At 35.3% G+C, this 11,098-nt stretch overlaps 1 long non-coding RNA gene across 1 annotated transcript; it reads left to right on the top strand.

Annotated features, from left to right (window-relative positions):
- Nucleotides 1–338: 338 nt before the first annotated feature.
- Nucleotides 339–1,682, top strand: LOC146136697 (uncharacterized). The gene is made up of 2 exons (XR_014501622.1): nt 339–627; nt 1,091–1,682. It is a non-coding gene; the product is annotated as an uncharacterized LOC146136697 (long non-coding RNA).
- Nucleotides 1,683–11,098: the final 9,416 nt, after the last annotated feature.

Below are 11,098 nucleotides of genomic sequence, written 5' to 3'. Positions count from 1 at the left end.
TTAATACAAAAGTGCTAATCTATGGTCAAAAAATATTTTGGGCGCTGGTCTAGAATCCTACCACAACGCATATATTATTTGGGTTTGGGGTGGAAGTATTCTTATTAAATAATGAATATATTAATAATACTTGACCTAACCCAAATATTGTGTGTTGATTTAATAATAATTGTGGTAGGATTCTAGACCAGTGCCAGATTTTGAACTGCTCATTAATGTTTTAGCAGTAGTGTAATATATAAATTTTAATTTATAAAATGGATCCAGAAAAACTTATACAAGAAATATTTCAAAGGCCTTGGATGTATGATATTACACTAAAAACATATCATAACCGTGACATGCAGGAGCAAAGTTGGTCATCATAGCTGCTGAAGCTTTATGTCTACACATGGTAAGTAGGACTGCAGTATTTTATTTATATATTTTATCTACATTCTGTTGGCTGTGTTATTTTATTGCAGTTGGATCATGTAACAAGGTTTGGACAGGCCTTCGCAATTCCTACTCCAGGCACCTGCGTGAGTCCAAAACTGCACCAAGTGGATCTGGCGGTAAGCACAGGATTTGCTTGGTACCTTGCTGAGCAAAAATGTCATTCCTAGCTCCCTTTATGAAACACAGAAGGTAATATACTGTTTTTGTTGTTGTTTTAAAATTTTTAGCATTAAGTAGTGGGTATACAATAGGGATGTCCCAAATTCCAATGCCAATATTTCACCACCCTGGTATGATTACGAAGCTAACACATAGTACCGCATATTGGTTCTATTCAGTATTATCAGACATCCCCAGTATACACACATATAAACCATACACGAGGGGACAAATATTGCTTAATGTATATAACAAGATAGTATAATTTTTCAACTTTGTTTGCAGGTCACAAATTAAAAATAATAAATAGTTCTGGTAAAGATAAAAGCTTTATTTAGAACCATAGTTTTTATTAAAGTATTTGTTATGGAGCTATTTTTCACCTAAACAATATCTGTGTTGCTTACAATGTTTGCTTTAAAAATAACAATAATTTACTAACTTAAATATATAACAACTAGAGTGGTTAATTTTCTTATATTGTATGTTACAGTATGTCTGGAAATATTTCCACAACTTCATCAAGTGATGATGTACAGGAAATAGAGGTCACTTTTGGGGACATAGAAGAGTCTGCTGAACATTTTGTTCTTAAACCTGATAATAATGCCCTAGCAACTGATGCTAATGCTAAAACATCTGGTGATCACCCACCTCGCAAGAAAAACGAAGGCGGGAATCCACCAGTACTTCAAGTAAAGTGGATGAGGAGGCAATGCTAAATTTTTTAAGTCAGAGGCCAAGGGAAGAAGACCCAGATAGACTATTTTTGCTAAGCATACTGCCAAATGAAGCAGTTAATAGGTTCCCAAAAAATTAATTTTAAAAAAGATATTCTTACTGTGGTGGAAAAATATGTGGAATAGTTGTTGTATTTAAGAAAATTGTGTTTTGGGTTTGTCATACCATACGTCAAGATAATTTTTTGTTTTAGAGAATTCGTTTTTAAAAATGGTATTTGGCAACCCTTAATTGTTCTTCCTTTTATTGTTGTGTCATTTTTTCACGCTATTTTTCAATTTCAAAGTTCTGCACACCGCACCTGCCTTTCGTTTCACTGTTGCCTTTCTTGCCACTGCCTTATATTCTCATCACTGTTGTTCAAGTTTTAATTCGTTTTTCGTTATATGCTTTTTTTACTAAGGTACCTCATGTGTTAACACCTACGATTGTTGTATGCAATTTCCACTTTAGTGAAGTAACAAATTTGTAACGGTTTTATTGTACCCAGTCATTATTTTATAAAATAAATTTACATAAGATTAATTGTATTGCCATGGAAGTTCTCCGTTTGGTGAATGAAAATATTGCTTGAATAAGTCACGAATGCCCAATGCTTGCGATGCAGGTCTAGATCTGTTTACATGGACATAAGAATGCGTTGCAACTTGTTCCATATCACAGAAGGAGAGAATGACGGTGCCTTCTTGTTTTCTAACATAATTGTGAAGTATACATGCTGCTTTAACAACTTTGTCGACTTGTTCTGGTTGCAGACATATAGGTTTTTCGAAAACCCGCCATTTAGCAGCCATCATTCCAAATGCACACTCAACACTTTTTCTTGCTCTAGATAAACGAGCATTAAACACGCGTTTTTCGTTATCCAAAGCTCTTCTCGGGTAAGGCCGCATAAGATTTTGTAGCAGAGGGTATGCTTCGCTCTGTATACCTTTTTTCACAAATAGGGTGAACCCAGTACTTGTTTGGTCGAGTAAATTGCTGGTTACGTTTCCAAATCCATATTACTGCCAAAATTTCCATTTAATTTGCCTCCGCCATGATCACAACTGAATTATATCGCCTATAGCTTTGACCAGTTCAAGTTTCGCGCGCTTTGTCGGTGGGGATTAGACACAGTCGCGTTCAGGCACGACGCGACAAGTCATTAGACAGGTGGGGATCCAGCCTAATGTTCCTTCTTTACATGTGTGCGATATCTCGAGGCTTTCCAGATCGACGAATGTTCACTCTTGTTTTGTTACAAGCCAACGCATATGCAACGTCAAGAAAAAAAAAAAAAATTTTTTTCGTAGAAAGGCATGAGTTAGTGACTAACGTTATACTATTAAGTGTTGTATTAGTAGGTAGTTCAACAGTAATTTTCAGTAAAATCATGGGAAGGAAAAAAAGTTATAGCCGGGAGGTTTCGCACGATAAATATAGCATTTTTTTCGTATATTCAAAGAGTAATTTTTATGCAAAAACCTGAATGACATGCGTCAGTGACTAACGTCATGTTATTAGGTCTTAGGTCTTGTATTAAGTAGTTTAACAGTAATTTTTAAGAAAATCATGGGAAGGGAAAAAAAAGTTATAGTCCGCCAAACTGGGAGGTTTCGCACGAAAAATATAGAATTTTTTTCATAGAAACGCCTTGGAAAAAGTTATTCTTCTGCAAAAAACTGAATGGCAGGAGTTAGTGCCAGTAATTTTTAGGAAAATCGTGGGAAGGGGAAAAAATTATAGCCGTCAAGGTTCTACTATCGCAGGGGTCGGCAACCTTTTTCTAGTCGCGGGCCAAAACCAAACTGAGATAGGTCTCTGCGGGCCGCACAAAATGCTAACTAAGAATGGTTTTTTGAAATGTTAGAACAACTGTGAATCAGGCGGGCCTTGGATATTTTTTCCACTTAAAGACGTGTTTAAATACATTTACAGAGGCAGTGTAGTGTTGCGCAAAGCGCGAAAAAAAAGCGTTTGTTTTGTTTAAAATTCGAGTTCACACGTCGTCATCCATACTACTAATGAAAAGTGTAGTAAAACTACTATAGGGAACGCGATGACATTTAAAGTTAATCTAGCTCTGTGTTTGTTAACCGTTTTAAGTCAAGGCGCACCTGGCGAGCGAATCGAGCGCGATTTTTTTTTTGTATACTGGTATTTCTTTCAAAAATTTCTTGCAAGTTTGTATTATTTTCGAAAATAAAAAATGTTAAAAAATATATGTCTAATATTTTTGAATACGTTTTCCGTTTTTGCGCGTTGCATTTGGCAGCCTTCCACGGCGCAACGGTAACGAAGCGCAGATCTAGTTGAAAACGCAGCATCAAAACTAAACAAAGCGGACGTAGAATGAAGATTCGCGCGAAACGCAAAATTTTTTCGCAATTAACTAGTAACAATAGTCAAAAAGTATGTGGAATGGACTTGTATAATTTTGTCAAAAGAGGCGGCGCGGGCCGGATCCGGCCCGCGGAGTTGCCGACCCCTGGACTATCGCATGACAATTAAATTGTAAAATGTTCAAATTCACACAGTAAATTTTTAGGAAAATTCAAGTTTCTTTACAACATTTGTTTAAGAACCTTTATTTGTGTGAATGTGAACTACTACTGTTTTGTACCTTAAACCAGTGCTTCTTAAACTTTTTTAGATTTGTTCACCCCTAGCATCTATCTCCGGATTTTTCATTCACCCTTGTCTCATGATATGACAAAACTATCTATATATAACAGCACAAAATGACTTTTCGAAAAACATTGCTCCGCCTGTAGCCTGTTATCCGAATAACTATGGATAAAAAATAGTTCGTTCAAACGGTGGATGACTTTTATTACCTTCGGCGAAATAAATTTTATTGTCTATTTTTTTATTTTTACTGCAAAATAAGCTGAAAATTGCAGAAATGCAAGTCTAAACACCTGTTATCTAAATGACATTGGTCTCTAACTCTACCCATTCACCGTTTTCCAACGAAATAACTTTTTGGAAGACTAACTATGGCAAAATAAAGAGACGGCTAATCAAGTTTAACGAAGGACATTTTTTTTCCTTACTGCAGAATGAAGTGCAAGCCTAAACATCTCTTATCTAAATGATATTGGTCTTTAAGCTTTTTCCAAGACTACTTACCGAAAATGACGCGAAATACGCGAATTAGCGACGCGCCTGTTTTACTCCAGACTTATTGAAGCCCAAATTTCATTATTTATTTTATTATCGTCGACTTGTAACATATTATGGCCTTCTACATCTGTGGTGTTTGCGCTTTGAGTCTTTCCATCAAAAACTTGAAAGAGTTGCCAAAAATATTGGAAATTTTAAAAATATTTGCTATAGTGTTGCTAAGAGAGTTCCTATGCAAAAATGTTTCGAATACAGTGAAAATTCTTGTCTGTTAGATAATTTAGACGTTTCTGGCAGAGAACGGTGTGTTTATTAAATCTCGATGCAGAAATTTCCTCTTTTCTTGTAAAAACTTTAGATGTTCTTTGAAAACTAACTTGTTTCAATGTTCCTCAGTAAAACTATAAATGGTATCAGGTACAGTAAGGGGTGTGTTTATGTAATTGATGTCGTTCATATTTCTCCAGTATTTGTTCAACAGTGTTGCAGCCCTTAATAAACATTTTCAGTTGTAAAAAATACTGACAAAACAGTGTTTTTTGAGCCAGGTTAGTAAATCTCTTCTCAGGCTCTTGATGTTTATACAGTTAATGAAAAAAAGTTTTGTAAAACTAAAGTACACTGTTTCAAATTTTAAAAAGGATCCCAGTGTAATATTGATATGTCTGCCTTCATGGTTGGTCAGTATCTTTAAATGGGCAAGTCTATGTGAATATGTCATCATTTTTTATTTCTTTTTTATAAACATCTCCCCTAACATTGTATACATATTTTGCTGAGTTATTTAATCTTTTTTTAGAAATTATGGAATATAGTTATCATGTTGCGTTTGGTAAATTTAAAAAAAATGTCAAATGTCTATCAAAAGAAGCTGTGATTGAAGAAGTAAAGAATATAATTGGTATAGTAAAAAGCATTGAATGAACAACTTCAAGTATGTATGTGTAACAATAAATAGAAATACCTGTCCTATATATTCCTGTAGTGACAAAGAACTGCATTTGTTTTAAGTCAACAACCAAAAACTTTAAATAAATTGTGTCAACCTTTGCAAATTGTTCATCGTTATAAAGTAATCATTTTCATGAAATTACAAGTTTTGTTTATTTATAGGAGAGCGTTTCTTCAGTTGACACAAAGAGATTATAACCATGAGGACAAACTGTGACGTAGTCCATTGTTCTACTTTCGACAGCGTTCCGCTATGGTGCATAATAGTAAAACAAGCACAACTATCGTTTGACTGGTACATTAGTTAGCCAAAATTTTGGCGCAATAACGCAGAAATAATTAGGTGTAGTCTGTCGTAAGCTGAGGCACGCAAACATTGTATAGTGTGCTTTGCTGCTGCAGAAGACTAGCATCAGAGCTTTGCAGTTGCCTGCTGCATTTTCAGTAAGAAAGCAAAATTTTCCAGATTCAAAAGTTTAGTTTAGCTGATCTCGCACCTAAATGAAATTTGTAAAGCTTGACGTTTTTTAGGTTTATTAGTTCCTTTAGGCCAGTGCTCTGCAACCCAAAACTTTTACGTATTCCATTATTTTGTACCCCTTAGCACTCGAAAAATGAAACTTGACCTTAGTACTTTTTTGTACTCTGGTCTAGAATCCTACCAGTTGTCAAAGTTGAAATTGCAATGAAGAAATACTATGTAAGAATAAATAAAATAATGATACTTGACCCACCCTAACCCAAATATTATTAACACTACAGGCCCTTTTTTAATTTATTTTTTGAAACAGATGCAAAGACTAATTATACAATCACATAGTGTCAATGATACTTTATGGTTTTTTATTTATTTGTATAGCAGCAATTAGCAGGTTAAGAATAAGAGATTGATCGATATCACTTTTTTGGACGGATATGGTACTAGATTTTTTTACAATTTTGTCAACTGATACTTTTTTGAAATGTAATGCTAAACCCAAATTATTTTTAACACAAAATGGGTAAGTAGTTTGTTATACAGGAATGATTATATCATATGCGTCTACATTTACGGATACCGATATATCGGTAGAAGCGAAATATTGGCCGATATTATCGGCAAACCATAATATCGGTCTATCTCTATTAACAATGTAAAAAATAGTTATTACTGAAGTATTTTTTAAGTAGAAGGGTACAGCAACAGCAAAATTTTACTATAATAGATCCTATAAAATTAATTAACCAAGTTTATTTAACATGATAGGTGCCTAGCAAAATGAATTATAATTTATCTATTGAAGTTCTTTTTGGTGATGAAATAGAAGCGGAAGAGGTTTTACAACAAAAAAGTAGGAATTGGAATTTGTAATAAACCTAATTTTGTATGCACTGTTTAGTAAATTGCATCCGTGTAACTTTTAACTAGAAACTAATTAGCCAGTTAATAACTAAATGTTTCAATGATGTACAGATGCCAAAAGTGTGATCAAATTTTGGAAAATAATGACGAAGTTATCTGGCATCAAAAAGAAAAGCATGGTATTACAAGAACAGACTACTTAACTAATATTACATAACTTAGGAGTTCATGATTTCATATCGGAACAAGCTAACTTATTTTTACAGAAAATGTTCAATCCTGCTCAAACGATGAAGTTTTGAAGTGGTGGCTGGAGGCAGGCGGGGAAAATGAAAGTTTAAACTCCAACGCACTGGAATACTTTTTAAAGCTTTTTTTGCAAAAACCATCTGGAGATAGTTTATTTCGTAAATTTTCCATTGATGGAATAACTATTATCCCATCATTGTTTTGCTTACCGCGAATTCAAGAATTAGGGACAGTAAAAAAATGTTTGATATTTACTTGTTTAATTAAAAAAAAAAAAACTGTTCAATTAAACATAATCTTAATGACACTCTTAACAAAGACGAAGAGAGTATAATTGAGTACATTGCTGGATACATTTTAAACAAACTTATCAGACGCTGCAAATGTAGAAATGAGGTCGTTCATTTAAAAGCTATGGTCAGTGAAAGTATTTCTAGTGATAGTACTTCAACTATGGCTCTCTTACAACGCCAGTAAAATCTGTAACGAAGTTCATGATATATTTGGAAATAAACTTTAGAAAATATTATTCTGTTGAAAATACTAGAAAAACTGTTTTAGAATCTATCAATTTTGTTTATGTACAGCATATTTTTAATGAATTTGTATATGATAATTGCTTACACAGGTTGCTGCTTAAAGTTATTCATTTTTTTCTTAAAATTCGCTGTCATCAAAAGGCAAAAAATATAACTTCGAATATGAATGTGAACTTCGACCAAAATGTTAGTTTGCGTAAAAAAATGAAATAGTGTTCATTTGTTAAGTTAACCATTCATAGTTTTAAATATCAAATTGAATACATAAGTAGATAGCATTTTTATAATGTTTGGAATAAGTTTTACATGCAAGTCATGTAAATCATTTACAAAATGTAACTTCTGTATGTGTTTTAAAATGCACACTGTGTCTAAATATAAACTGTAGTCATTTTACTACTTCACACACTTTTATATTTACTAATAACTTTGAAACATTTGGTGTTTTGTAAACTTACTGTTTTTATCGTTTTTTATTTTAATAATATCGTTACTTATTAATAAATATTATTATTGCGCAAACTGTATCTGAAAATCTCTTTTTCAAGCAGGGTGGCCCTGAAAACGGCCGTTTAGGCTTTATGTCAGGTTTCTTTGGCGCTTTGGTAGCTGTTCATCAGATACTGGAGCATTCTTCCAATCCAATTTATGTTTTAACCCTTAGAGCAAGGGTCTCAAACACGCGGGCCGCATGCGGCCCGCGAGAACATTTTGTGCGGCCCGTGTAGAAATTTTGGATTTCCAAGTATTTAACAATATTTAAGTGCCACATATCTTTTTTTATCAGATTTGAAAGTTAAAATTCACTTTAAAATTGCTTCAAAAAACTGAAACTATACTCACCAAACTTCACTGTCATATCACTTTCAAACGCTACCATTTATGCGGTAAAAGATCTACTATTACGTCACATTGCCTATTCAACTCTAATATCGAGATTCTTGTCCTTCAAAAACGCTGCCAGTAAAGCAGCCAGAAGAAATAACTATAGCCTAAAATCAGCCTACATGTGTTTATATTTTATTGTGTTCTATTTATTGTGAATTGCGGCCCTTGGGCATTTGACACGTCCTCATTTGGCCCTCAGAGCAATTTGAGTTTGAGACCCTTGCCTTAGAGAGACTTTATATTTTTTTTGCAGACAATGATATTTTCAAATTGTGAGTACTGATTAATATATCAGGCATTTCATTCCTGCGCCCTATTTGTCTCATGTGGCCAAAATATGACTCCAATGGATGTAACTACATAAACATTTTCCGGGCTGTTATTAAGAATAAATTTGACCAATTCTGTAATTGCTTTTGTAGTTATCAACAAGCCCTCATAAGTTTGGTGGCTTAAAAATTGCTCTGCCAACGAACCTTTTAAACTACATTTCCATTTTTCCAGTTCTTCCAGGAAGGTTGTGCTTAACCAGACTAAGCGGGGATCATCTTCTGACCTGTAAGGTTTTAAGTCAGAATTATATCAAATCTGTTCGGGTGTTCATTAAATCAAACCATCTATTCATCAGGTCAGCAAACCATGCACTTCTTGTCATCTCCTCGCCACCACGGTTTGCCATTAATTTGGCAACAGATCCTGAAAGAAGTTGAGCAGCATAACAAACTCTCATTTTTGCATAACTTTGATGCGAAAAGTGACAGTCTGTTAATTTGCAGCTTCTCAATTCTGTACTTTGAAAGAGCTGGGGTACTTTACAGAAATGCTGCCATAAAATGTAATGCTTATCATATTTCATTAATCTAGATCCATTTGAGAAGATTAAACATTTTTCGGTTACATGAAGCACCATCTGCAACCAGTGCAACTACTGTAAAATTGCATTTGAGAAGTGATTCAACCACTTCCCAAAACAGACTAACCAACAATTTTCTTGTTTTTCACATATCGGACTACCACTATTACCTGACTACAGTTTGACACGTCAGTGGATTCATCAACTTGCAGTGAAATATTTACTGGACTCGCTTTGATGTCAGCAACAACCTGATCCAGGATATCTTCACTCATATCAATGATACATGAAAATTGAAGAAAGTTTTTTGTTTTGTCAGTCACTAAAAACTGCATCGCGAGCCAAAGACGTATTTGATATGATAAAAGAATTCTTCCTGAAACACCAACTTCACTTAGACAGGATTGGTTCGATATGCACTGATAGAGGGAGCACCACATCGGCACGCTCTTGTGTCAAAAACATTGCCCCTCGAACTAAACAAAGCTTTGCGAATTTGCGTGAAGGTTGTGAACACGATTCGTGGGCGTGCACTGAATCACCGACTGTTTCAATCAATTGTTTTGTGAGGAGTTGGGTAAGGAACACACCGTGCTTTTATATCACACCGAAGTAAGGTGGCTGTCGCGTGGTCGTGTGCTGTCTCGTCTGTTTGAATTGCGAGATGAAATTAAGGAGTTCCTCTTCTGCAAAGTAGCAGTTATAAGCAGTCCATAATATAGTGTCATCTAATTAGCATATTTATATTTTTTTTTCTTTTGATTCAAATTTTTCTTCTTTTTTGTAGTTCGGAGGGTCAAACGAACTCATTGCATAACCACCCCTCTGCACTAGGACTTGGACTATTTATTTTATTTTTAAATTGCACTATATTTTAGTACGCTTTAATAATTAATTTATTTAGTCCCAGTCCTACCAACACATAACATATATACAATATAACACAACAATACGTAATTACAATTGAATACCGGATTCGGCCATGGCCTCTTCCAACAAATTTACATATTCAAAGTCCTCTTTGGTTAGTGAATCTTCGCTTGTTGATTTCTCTTCTACGTGGCACATGCACTGTGCACACATTCCATTGTGCTCACACTTCCTCCCATCGTCGTACAGCTCTTCTAAGGTTTCACCAGCGAAGCCCGTGGCAATCTCAACACGTGATGTCTTCGCTGGTGTTGCCTCTTCTTCTTCTTGACTTGAAGGGCATGATCTTTTGCTAGCTTGAGAACAACTCGTCGTTGATTGACTACTCTTCGGTTGTTCCTCCCCCTCTTCTTCGCTGTTGTCCTCTTGCAGTAGGTGACCCACATTGCGCATTTGTATTAACGATGGTTGAACTGCCATTTGTCTTTCTTCCAGCTTTTCCACGATTTCTATCGTCATTTCCGTAAGTAATTCATCCGTGAGGTCACTTGTGATTCTCTTCTGATTGCCTAGTTGTGGCGTCGCACTGTCATGGGTCCATTCGGCTGTCACGAACCTTCTTCACATTGGTGCCATTTCTTCGAGGCCTGCCATTTTGTGTAGTGGATTCGGCGCGTTAGTTGTTATAAAGGCGCACGTGGCCTCGTGGGTTATTATCCTGCCGGTCGCCGTGAGTTTTGGCGCGCTTCACGCATTGTGGTGCATAAACTTCACGGCGGCCAGCAGGGCGTCGTTGTTGAAAAACGCACTTCCGGCATCGTCGACTTTTAGAACCTTGTGTCGAAACCTTAGGGCCATCTGCCCCACGTCTTGGGAATATTTTACGGCAATTTTCTTCTTTTAGAATTCAGCTTAGATGGAATGAATGTTTGTCATTCCTAACCCTTCCTCCAACGTTTA

The sequence above is a fragment of the Ascidiella aspersa genome, chromosome 8 (assembly GCF_963924565.1).
Source record: "Ascidiella aspersa chromosome 8, kaAscAspe10.2, whole genome shotgun sequence".
Classification (NCBI taxonomy): Eukaryota; Metazoa; Chordata; class Ascidiacea; order Phlebobranchia; family Ascidiidae; genus Ascidiella; species Ascidiella aspersa.
This window is presented reverse-complemented; position numbering and strand designations above follow the sequence as displayed.